This window comes from Sapajus apella, unplaced genomic scaffold, assembly GCF_009761245.1.
Source record: "Sapajus apella isolate SASKATOON/1434 unplaced genomic scaffold, GSC_monkey_1.0 scaffold200, whole genome shotgun sequence".
Taxonomy (NCBI): domain Eukaryota; kingdom Metazoa; phylum Chordata; class Mammalia; order Primates; family Cebidae; genus Sapajus; species Sapajus apella.
Window position 1 is genome coordinate 382,839 of NW_022437140.1, and position 12,415 is coordinate 395,253.

At 45.1% G+C, this 12,415-nt stretch overlaps 1 protein-coding gene across 4 annotated transcripts in view; it reads right to left on the reverse strand.

Annotated features, from left to right (window-relative positions):
- Positions 1-12,415, reverse strand: part of UIMC1 (ubiquitin interaction motif containing 1) — a 169,025-nt gene that overhangs the window by 131,340 nt on the left and 25,270 nt on the right. The window contains exon 1 of one of the 4 annotated variants that reach the window (XM_032269848.1): positions 8,073-8,305. The exons of 1 other annotated variant lie outside the window; for it this stretch is intronic. The gene's annotated coding sequence lies outside the window, so the exon portion shown is untranslated. Of the gene's footprint in view, positions 1-7,816; positions 7,972-8,072; positions 8,306-12,415 lie in introns of those variants that run through there. 2 more of the 4 variants (XM_032269843.1, XM_032269845.1) reach the window with 2 other exon arrangements.

Here is a 12,415-nt window from a genome sequence, read left to right on the forward strand (position 1 = left end):
CGATCTTGGCTCACCGCAACCTCTGCCTCCTAGGTTCAGGCAATTCTCCTGCCTCAACCTCCTGAGTAGCTGGGATTACAGGCACGCGCCACCATGCCCAGCTAATGTTTTGTATTTTTAGTAGAGACGGGGTTTCACCATGTTGACCAGGATGGTCTCGATCTCTTGACCTCGTGATCCACCCGCCTCGGCCTCCCAAAGTGCTGGGATTACAGGCTTGAGCCACCGCGCCCGGCCAGACAAAATTTTTAAATGAAGCTGGGATTACTGTTGCCAGGGGTTAAAAATGGGAGAAGAGAGCCGGATGTGGTGGTGTGCGCCGATGGTCCCAGCTACTTGGGAGGCTAAGGTTGGAGAATCATTTAAACTCGGGAGGTGGAGACTGCAGTGAGCCAATACTGTGACACTGCAGTCCAGCCTGGGTGACACAGTGAGACCATGTTTCAAAAAAGAAAAGAAAGGAAAAGAAAGAAATGGGGGACGAGAGTACAGGAGGGAGGTAAGTGTGGTTAGAAAACAGATCCTTCCAAGCGGACCTAATAGACATCTACAGAACTCTCCAACCTAAATCCACAGAACATACATTTTTCTCAGCACCACATCGCACTTATTCTAAAATTGACCACATAATTGGAAGCAAAATACTCCTCAGCAAATGTAAAAGAATGGAAATCCTAACAAACAGTCTCTCAGACCACACTGCATTCAAATTAGAACTCAGGATTAAGAAACTCACTCAAAACTGCACAACTGTATGGAAACTAAACAACCTGCTCCTGAATGACTGTTGGATAAATAATGAAATGAAGGCAGAAATAAAGATGTTCTTCGAAACCAATGAGAATGGAGACACAACAACATACCAGAATCTCTGGAACACACTCAAAACAATGTCTAGAGGGAAATTTATAGTACTAAATGCCAACAAGAGAAAGGAGGAAAGATCTAAAACCAACACCCTAACATCACAATTAAAAGGACTAGAGGAGCAATATCAAACAAATTCAAAAGCTAGCAGAAGACAAGAAATAACTAAGATCAGAGCAGAACTGAAGGAGATGGAGAAACAAGAAACCCTTCAAAATAAATCAATAAATCCAGGAGCTGGTTTTTTGAAAAGATCAACAAATAGATGGACCACTAGCCAGACTAATAAAGCAGAAAAGAGAGAAGAATCAAATAGATGCAATAAAAAATGACAAAGGGCCGGGCGCGGTGGCTCATGCCTGTAATCCCAGCACTTTGGGAGGCCGAGGCGGGTGGATCACGAGGTCAAGAGATCGAGACCATCCTGGTCAACATGGTGAAACCCCGTCTCTACTAAAAATACAAAAAATCAGCTGGGCATGGTGGCGCGTGCCTGTAGTCCCAGCTACTCAGGAGACTGAGGCAGGAGAATTGCCTGAACCCAGGAGGCGGAGGTTGCAGTGAGCCGAGATCGCGCCATTGCACTCCAGCCTGGGTAACAACAGCGAAACCCCGTCTCAAAAAAAAAAAAAAAAAAAAAAATGACAAAGGGGGAATCACCACCAATCCCACAGAAATATAAACTACATTCAGAGATTACTACTAACACCTCTATGCAAATAAACCAGCAAATCCAGAAGAGATGGATAAATTCCTGGACACTTACACCCTCCCAAGACTAAACCAGGAAGAAGTTGAATCCCTGAATAGACCAATAACAAGGTCTGAAATAGAGACAGCAATTAATAGCCTACCAACCAAAAAAAGTCCAGGACCAGATGGGTCCACAGCCAAATTCTACAAGAGGTACAAAGAGGAGCTGGTACCATTCCTTCTGAAACTATTCCAAACAAAACAAAGTACAAAGAGGAGCTGGTACCATTCCCTTTGAAACTATTCCAAACAATACAAAAAGAGGGAATCCTCCCTAACTCATTTTATGAGACCAACATCATCCTGATACCAAAACCTTGCAGAGACACAACTAAAAAGAAAATTTCAGGCCAATATCCATGATGAACATTAATGTGAAAATCCTCAATAAAATACAGGCAAACAGAATCCAACAGCACATCAAAAAGCTTATCCATCAAGATGAAGTCGGCTTCATCCCTGGCATGCAAGGCTGGTTTAACATACGTAAATCTATAAACATAATCCATCACATAAACAGAACCAAAGACAAAAACCACATGATTATCTCAATAGATGCTGAGAAGGCCTTCAACAAAATTCAACAGCCTTTTACACTAAAAACTCTCAATAAGCTAGGTATCAATGGAACATATCTCAAAATAATAAGAGCTATTTATGACAAACCCACAGCCAGTATCATACTAAATGGGCAAAAACTGGAAGCATTCCCTTTTAAAACAGGCACAAGACAAAGATGCCCTCTCTCACCACTCCTATTCAACATAGTACTGGAAGTTGTGGCCAGGGCAATCAGGCAAGTAAAAGATATAAAGGCTATTCAATTAGGAAAAGAGAAAGTCAAACTGTCCCTATTTGCAGACTACATGATTGTATTAGAAGACTGCATTGTCTCAGCCCAAAATCTCCTTAAGATGATAAGCTTCAGCAAAGTCTTAAGATACAAAATCAATGTGCAACAATCACAAGCACTGCTCTACACCAATAACAGACTGAGAGCCAAAATCATGAGTGAACTCCCATTCAAAATTGCTACAAAGAGAATAAAATACCTAGGAATATAACTAACAAGGAATGTGAAGGACCTCTTCAAGAACTACAAACCACTGTTCAAGGAAATAAGAGAGGACACAAACAGATGGAAAAACATTCCATGCTCATGGTTAGGAAGAATCAATATTGTGAAAATGGCCATACTGTCCAAAGTAATTTATAGATTCAATGCTATCCACCCCCCTTCAAGCTACCACTGACTTTCTTCACAGAATTGGAAAAAACCACCTTAAACTTCCTATAGAACCAGAAAAAAAAAAAAAAAACCCCACATAGCGAAAAACAACTAAACAAAAAAAAAAAAAAAAACAAAGCTGGAAGGATCACACTACCTGACTTCAAACTGTACTACAAAGCTACAGTAATCAAAACAGCATGGTACTGGTACCAAAACAGAGATACAGACCAATGGAACAGAACAGAGGCCTCAGAAATAGCCGGGCGCGGTGGCTCAAGCCTGTAATCCCAGCACTTTGGGAGGCCGAGGCGGGTGGATCACGAGGTCAAGAGATCGAGACCATCCTGGTCAACATGGTGAAACCCCGTCTCTACTAAAACTACAAAAAATTAGCTGGGCATGGTGGCGTGTGCCTGTAGTCCCAGCTACTCAGGAGGCTGAGGCAGGAGAATTGCCTGAACCCAGGAGGCGGAGGTTGCGGTGAGCCGAGATCGTGCCATTGCACTCCAGCCTGGGTAACAAGAGCGAAACTCCGTCTCAAAAAAAAAAAAAAAAAAGAAATAATGCCACACATCTACAACCATCTGATTTTTGACAAACCTGACAAAAATAAGCAATGGGGAAAGGATTCCCTATTTAATAAATGGTGTTGGGAAAACTGGCTAACCATATCCAGAAAGCTGAAACTGGATTCTTTCCTTACACCTGATACAAAAATTAACTCCAGATGGATTTAAGATTTAAGCATAAGACCTAACACCATAAAAACCCTAGAAGAAAACCTAGGCAATACCATTCAGGACTTGGGCAAGGACTTCATGACTAAAACACCAAAAGCAATGGCAACAAAAGCCAAAATAGACAATGTATCCAATTAAACTTTAAAGCTTCTGCACAGCAAAAAAAGCTATTAGAGTGAACCAACAACCAACAGAATGGGAAAAAATTTTTGCAATCTACCCATCTGACAAAGGGCTAATATCCAGAATCTACAAAGAACTTAAACTCTCTCTCTCTCTCCCCCTCCTCCCCCCACCTCCGTCCCCATGCAGACTCCATCTCTGGATCCCCTCCCACGACAGCATGGGAGCTCTCTTCAGCAAGCTCACTGTGCCACCATGGCTCTCTCCTCATTCTTGGGTGAGTGAGGCTCAAGGACCTGGGAAAACACATCCAATCAGGGAACAGTGAGCATCTTTGGAATGCCCCCGCAACCTGCTCCTGCCCCCCGGTTACAATCTCACACCAGTTAGAATGGTGATCATTAAAAAATCAGAAGACAACAGATGTTGGAGAGGATGTGGCAAAATAGGAACGCTTTTACACTGTTGGTGAGAGTGTAAACACTTCAACCATTGTGGAAGACACTGTGGCAATTCCTCAAGAGTCTAGAAATAGAAATGCCATTTGACCCAGCAACCCCATTACTGGGTATATACCCAAAGGATTATAAATCATTCTATTATAAAGACACATGCACATGTTATGTTTATTGTGGCACTGTTCACAATAGCGAAGACTTGGAACCAACCCAAATGCCCATCAATGATAGAATGTATAAAGAAAATGTGGCACATATACACCATGGAATACCATGCAACCACAGAAAAGGATGAGCTCACGTTCTTTGCAGGGACATGGATAAAGCTGGAAATCATCATTCTCAGCAAACTGACACAAGAACAGAAAACCAAACACCGCATGTTCTCACCCATAAGTGGGTGCTGAACAATGAGAACACATGGACACAGGGAGAGGAACATCACACACCAGGGCCTGTTAGGGGCTGGGGGGCTGGGGAGGAATAGCAGAGGGACGGTTAGAGGGATAGGGGAGGGACAGCATTAGGAGAAATACCTAATGTAGATGATAGGGTGATGGCTACAGCAAACCACCATAGCACGTGTAAACCTATGTAACAAACCTGCATGTTCTGCACATGTACCCCAGAAATTAAAGTATAATAAATAAATGAAAAGTGGTCCTTGTGGTGTTAGAACTATTCAATTTCTTGACTGACGTGTGTACACGAACCTATAGAAGTAATAAAACTGTACAGAAATTAATACACACACAAAAATGAGTACAAGTAAAACAGGGAAAATCTAAACATAACCAGTGGATTATATCAATGTCAGTATTCTGGTTGTGAGACAATGACTCCATCTTAATCACAAACTTACATTACATTTCCAAAGAACTCCAAGGTAGGGAGTTGAAGACCTGCCTGACCAACATGGAGAAACTCTGTCTCTACTAAAAATACAACAACAACAAGCCCAGCTAATTGCCAACAAGCCCAGTTAATTTTGGGGGGTTTTTTTTGTAGAGATGGGGTTTCACCATGTTACCCAAGCTGGTCTTGAACTCCTGGGCACAAGCAATTGCCCACCTCAGGCTCCCAAAGTGCTGGGATTACATGTATCATGTAACCCATATGCTCATATTTGATAGCAAGGAAAGTTATACCACAAAATGTATGTAATTTCTAAAAGGGATGTAAATAAATAAAAACCCAGCATAGAACCACTGCAGGCTCAAGTGGGTTTTCAAAGAATCACAGCAGATGAAAGATCAATAAGAAGCATTAAGCAGAGGCTCCCCACAGATACAAATTCCAAAATTCCAGTGCTTCATGAGATTTAGCCACACTAAATTACTGCTTTCCACAATAATTCTAAAAAAGTAAATAAGAAAGGTCGCTGATTAGTCCATTTAAGCAAGCAAGCCAGCATACAGTTCAGCTACTATTTTTTAGGTTACTACCCTTCAAGATGAAGAACTCACTAAAATAATGGCCTATCTTCACTTATAGAACTGAGGCTAAAATGAATTACCACTAACTGCCTATGAAGGAATAAGTCTGGATTCCAACAGCAACTTCTTTTTTTCTATTTTCTGGGGGCAGGGAGGACGGAGTTTCACGCTTGTTGCCCAGGCTGGAGTGCAACAGCACCATCTCAGCTCACCACAACCTCTGCCTCCTGGGTTCAATCCATTCTCCTGTCTCAGCCTCCCGAGTAGATGGGATTACAGGCATGTGCCATCACGCCCAGCTAATTTTGTATTTTTAGTAGAGACAGGTTTCTCCATGTTGGTCAGGCTGGTCTCAAACTCCCGACCTCAGGTGATCGCTGGCCTCGGGCTCCCAAAGTGCTGGGATTTACAGGCGTGAGCCACTGCGCCTGGCCTAGCAGCTTCTTAATTATGACAAGAAACAAAATGTCTCTAGAAAGATGCAGGAACAGGACAGGTGCCCCAATAATGAGACTTGTTTTATTTCACAGGTAGCATTTTGGGCAGTGCCCTTGAAAATGCTCAATTTCAGATATTATTTGTCATTTTCTTTCAGCACATCCATCATCTTGATCTATTTGAAGAAAAATCACTGACAAGGTAATTTAAAATCTTGCCAGTCTATGAACCAAACTTGTCAAAATTGCTTTGAAAGCTTGGGGGCATAGGGACGTTAAGAACAATCCTTTATAAAAGATTGACTCTTCCTCCTGAATAGGTACCTAGCATTTTCTTTTTTTGGAGACAAGGTCCACTCTGTCACTCAGGCTGGAGTACAGTAGGGCAATGAGCCTCGACCTCCAAAGGTCAAGCAATCCTCCCACCTCAGTTTCCCAAGTAGCTAGGAACCACAGGCACGCGCCACCACTCCCAGCTAATTTTTATTTTGAGGGTTTTAAGAGACAGGGTCTCACTCTCCTGCCCATGCCGGAGGGCTGAAGCATGATCATAGCTCACTGCAGCCTCCACCTCCGGGCTCAAGGGATCCTCCTGCCTCAACCACCCGAGTAGCTGGGACTACAGGCAGGCGCCACCACACTGACAATTTTTTTTTATTTTTTGTAGACAGGGTCTTGATACTCTTGGTCTCAAGTGATCCTATCACTTGAAAAGGATGAGCTCATGTTCTTTGCAGGGACATGGGTAAAGCTGGAAATCATCATTCTCAGCCTCTCAAAGTGCTGGGATTATAGGAGTGAGCCACCGGCGACCGGTGACCAAGCACTTTAATAACTGAATACAATGAGCTTACTTCTGTAATTTTTTTAAAATGTAAATGCATACCTACACAGGCATACATCCCTGATACTTTATTTTCCATTTTCCAGTTTATACTCGGCCTCAGTTTAGGACAAGTATTTAACAATACAACCCAAACACAACTTTAGTATCTAGTATCCTAACAACTCTATGTAGTAGATATTCACATCAAGATTTTCCACGTGAGGAAACCTACGCAAACAGCTGAAAGCTGCTAAAGGGCTATGAGAATTGAAGCTTAATGTATCTGATTCCAAAAACATATTTTCTTTTCATTCAACTACAAGGCACTGCCTCCCTTGACAGGAAAACGATAAAGACAAAAGCAGAAAACTTTTCACTTTTTCCGGGTGTCATTTCTATATCTCAGTGCGATGTAGTGATTAAATGAAAGAACACCGGAGTTCGGCTGCCAGGATTCAAATCCAACTTCACTACCGACCGGGGACGTGCGTCCCCTGCAAACTGAGCGGCAGGGCACCAGCCCGCCGGCTGTGGCGCTGGTGAAGTCTGCGGTGCTGCCTGAGAGCACCGGGGAACCCGCCGGCTCTGCGGGGACGAAAGCGTTAGAACGAGAAGGATCTCCACGGAGAGCGCTAGGGGTTTTCTTCGGGGCAAAGAACTAGAGAAAACGAGGATCGCACAACAAAATACTAACTCGGCGCGGGAAGGAGGGCAGGCCCGGAGGCGCAAGGCCACGCGGACCACGACAGAGGGAGCTCCGCGCTCGCCCGACGCCCGGGAGGATGAGGGCCGCCCCCCAGGTGTGAAGGGGACCCGCCCGGCAACCGAGGATGCAAAGCCCAACCCGGCGTTCCACTGGGCCCTGCGTGGCTTCAGGAAGGAACAAACCCGAGTCCCGAACCCACCTCAACGTCAGGAGGGACCCACCCGGCGACCTGAGCCTACCTCAACGTCAGGAGGGACCCAGCCCCCGGCATCTGAAGAAGCCCAACCCGGCACCAGGAATGGCCAGTCCCGGCGTCCGCAGGTCGCCGGGGAATCGGGAGGGTCCCAACTCCTCATCCCAAGCCCACTCCCGCGTCGGTAAGGAACCACTCCCGACTTCGGGAAGACCCGCCCCGGCGTCCAGAGCCCACCCCCGCCTCGCGAGGGACCCACGCCGGCATCATGAAGGGCCGCCCCGGAGTCGGGAGAGGCCTACCTCGGAGTCAGGAGGCGCCCCTCCGGAAGAGGAGCGGGGCAGGGACCCGCTGAGGGAGGGGAGGCGGCGGGGAGGGGAGAGCGGAGGCTGCAGGTACTCAGTAGTCGGCGGGGGCCGCTCTGCCGGCCCTCTCCGGGACGACCGGGTTCTAGAGCAGCCGCGCGTTGGGAGCGCGGGGGGAGGGGGCGCGTGCCCTGCGGTGTCAGAGAGGCGCTCTCGGGGAGGACGCAGGCGCGGCGCGCGGAGACTGAACCAACCCCCGCCGCGGGGGAGCCACCCGGGACGTACCAACTGCGCGGGAGGCACTGGCCGCCCGGGATCACACTCGCGCCTTGCGCTGTCTCAGTTGCTTGCGCTTTAAGGGAAAGCAAGGAGTAACAGACTCAGAAATGGCTGTAGGGTAAAATGTACAGAACGGCCACTTTTGAGAACAATTCGGTGTGGTGAAATTTAAAATGTGCATTTATGACCCAGCAATTTCACGTCTGGAAAAATACGGAAATGACAGGCGCAGTGGCTCACGACTGTAATCCCAGCACTTTAAAGAGGCCGAGGCGGGCGAATCACCTGAGGTCAAGAGTTCGAAAGCAGCCTGGTCAACACTGTGAACCCTAGTCTGTAGTAAAATACAAAAATTACCCGGGCGTGGTGGCGCGTGCCTGTACAGCTACTCCGGAGGCTGACGCAGAAGAAACGCTTTGATCCAGGAGGCAGAGGTTGCAGTGAGCCCAGATCAGGCCACTGCAATCCAGCCTGGGCCACCGAGGAGCAAGACTCCGTCTCAAAAAAAAAAAAAAAAAAAAAAAGAAGAAGAAGAAGAAAAGAGAAAGAAAAGGAAAATACGGAAACTTCTACAGGTGCCTACAAGACATGTTAAAGGAGGCTGGCTTCCTGGCGGAAAATGGGAGCACCAGAAATCTCCAAAAAGTCTCGCATGATAACAAAACAAAGGAGTCCTATATGTGTCAACATTTGCTAGGTCATAACTACTTAAGTTATTGAAATAACAACATGCAAACAAATATGTACTCTGAAATGATTTATGTAAAGTTAAAAATAGGTAAATTAGAACAGTAAGTACTATTTACAGAAAATGTATGTGTGGACGGGGAGCAGTGGCTCAAGCCTGTAATCCCAGCACTTTGGGAGGCCCAGGCCGGCAGATCACGAGGTCAAGAGATTGAGACCATCCTGGCCAACATGGTGAAACCCCATCTCTACTAAAATACAAAAATTAGCTGGGCATGGTGCTGCACGCCTGTAGTCCTAGCTACTCAGGAGGCTGAGGCAGGAGAATTGCTTGAACCCGGGAGGCGGAGGTTGCAGTAAGCTGAGATCACGCCACTGCACTCCAGCCTGGCGCCTAGCGACAGAGCAAGGCTCTGTCTTAACAACAACAACAAAAAATGTATGTGTGTAAAAGCATATAAAATGAACTAGATGCATACCATGATAATGGTAAGGGGGTAAGAGAGGGAGTAGGGGGAAATGAGGGGGGAAGCAAACAGGACTTCAGATAGATCTGTTATGATTTCTATTAAAAAGAAAGACCTGGCCAGGTGCAATGGCTCACGCTTGTAATCCCAACACTTTGGGAGGCCTAGGCAAGCGGATCACTTGAGGTCCGGAGTTAGAGATTAACCTGGCCATCATGGTGAAATCTGTCTCCACTAAAAATACAAAAATTAGCTGGGCATGGTGGTGGGCACCTGTAATCCCAGCTACTGGCAGGCTGAGGCAGGAGAATTGTTTGAACCTGGGAGGTGGAGTTTGCAGTGAGCCAAGATTGTGCCATTGCACTCCAGCCTGGGCAACAGGGCAAGACTCCATCTCAAAAAAAAAAGAAAAAAATTGTGAGCTCTATGAAGACATGATCCATGTAATCCTTGCAAGTAGCAATGGGCCTGTCTTTTTTAGAGGAGCGCCTGGAGCCCCTCCCAGGCAGACCGGGCCTGTCTTAAAGCAAACACTCAATTAGTGTTGATTGAATTGAATTGAGGAGCGGGGAGATCAGAAAAGGTTTCAGTGCAGGGCCAGAAAGATCTTTTTAAAGTATCTTACTTCAGGGAACACTATTGATGCACTGTTGTTGGCAGCCATCCTGCAAACCTCAAGACAGAGATCCTGTGACAGGCAGCCTGTAAGATGGCCCTTAATGATCCCACAGGCTGGCAATCACACTCTTGTGTAATCTCTCCCCTTGAGTGTGGGCTATGCATAATAACTCACTTCTAAACAATATAATAAGGCAGAAGTGATGGCATGTCATTTCCAAGATTGGGTTATATTATATACTTGTAAACCAATGGTTTATATACTTGTAAACCAATGTTCATAGCAGCACTATTCACAATACCCAAAAGGTGGCTTCCTTCTTGGGTACTATCTTGAGTTCTCAATTGGCTCACTCAGGCCAAATGCTATACCATGAGAAACAGCCAGATAGAAAGACTCACAGGGCTATGGCTTGACCATATCTTAGAAGAGACCTTAAACCCAAGACCTGTCCAAGCCATGTCCCAATTCACGACCTATGAAAAGTATTTTTAGGGATTTTTGGTTTTTTTACTTTTTTGTTGTTGTTTGTTTTGAAACAGGGTCTCACTCCATCACCCAGGCTGGAGTGCAGTGGTGTGATCACGGCTGACAGCAGCTTCAAAATTCTGAGCTCAAGCTATCCTCCCACCTCAGCTTCCCAAGTAGCTGGGACAACAGGTGCATGCCACCATGGCTAGCTTTTTGTTGTTGTTGTTATTTTTTGTGAAGACAGAGTGTCACCATGTGCCTAGACTGGTCTCAATCTCCTGGACACAAGTGATCCTTCTGCCTCAGCCTCCCAAAGTGCTGGGATTACAGGCATGAGCCACTGCACCTGGCCTATGTTTTAAGCCATTATGTTTTGGGGTAATTTGTTACATAACAACATATAGTTATTACAGAGCTTAGAAGAGAGAGAAAAAAAAAACAGAAAACAGCAGAGTTAGGACCCCAGTCATATATTCCTGGCAACTGTTCAACTTCTGGGTTTTCTGTGTTGTAAGAAATATTAAGTTTCCTTAATATTTACACCATTATGAGTCATTTTTTCTGTTACCTAAAGTAGAAAACATCCTAGTTGATATAAACCTAAATGTCTATCAGTAAGAGAATGATGTAATGTTGTATTACACAGTATAGCATATTCAAAGAATAACATACAACAATTAAAAGAAATGAAACACAATTTGGGAGGCTAAGGCGAGTGGATCACCTGCACCCAGGAGTTCAAGACCAGCCTGGGCAACACATTGAGACTTGTCTCTACTAAAAATAAAAATAAGCTGGGTGCGGTGACTCATCTTTGGGAGGCCAAGGCAGGTGGATCACCTAAGGTCAGCAGTTCAAGACCAGCTTGGGCAACATGGTGAAACCCCATCTCTACTAAAAATACAAAAATTAGCTGGGGGTGGTGCCACACACCCATAATCCCAGCTACTCAGGAGGCTGCAGCAGAAGAATCACTTGAACCTGGGAGACAGAGGTTGCAGTGAGCGGAGATCACACCACTGCATTCCAGCCTGGTTGACAGGGTGAGACTCCATCTCAAAAAATAAAATAATAAAAAATTATACAGATGCTGTGTGGCCAGAAAAATAATAAAATAAACAATTAGCCACATGTGGTGATGTGTGTCTGTAGTCCCAGCTACTCGAGAGGCCAAGGCAGGAGGATCTGTTAAGCCCAGGAGTTCCAGGTTGCAGTGAGCTATGATCGCACCACTGCACTCTAAACTGGATGACAGAGCGAGACCCTGTCTCAGAAAAAAGAAATGAAACAGATCTACATGTATCATCATGCATAGACCTCAAAACATGATATTAATTTTAAGAAGCAAGTGGCAGGAGAATGTAAGGTCCATGAGAATAGAAACTTTATTTTGTGCATTGCTATATCGTCAAAGTTAGAACAATGCCTAGCACAGAGTAAAGTACAATAAATGAAATGCCCATTATGATTTCAATTATGTAAGCACACATATTCTTATACAAATAACATTGTATGTTTTTGAAGTTGTAGATACATATAAAAGTATTTCCATAGGCCTGGGAAGATACAGGGATATATAATAAATGTATAATAGAGGATCCTTTTTTTTTTTTTTTTTTTTTTTTTTTGAGACGGAGTTTCACTCTTGTTACCCAGGCTAGAGTGCAATGGCGCGATCTCGGCTCACCGCAACCTCCGCCTCCTGGGTTCAGGCAATTCTCCTGCCTCAGCCTCCTCAGTAGCTGGGATTACAGGCACGCACCACCATGACCAGCTACCTTTTTGTATTTTTAGTAGAGACGGGGTTTCACCATGTT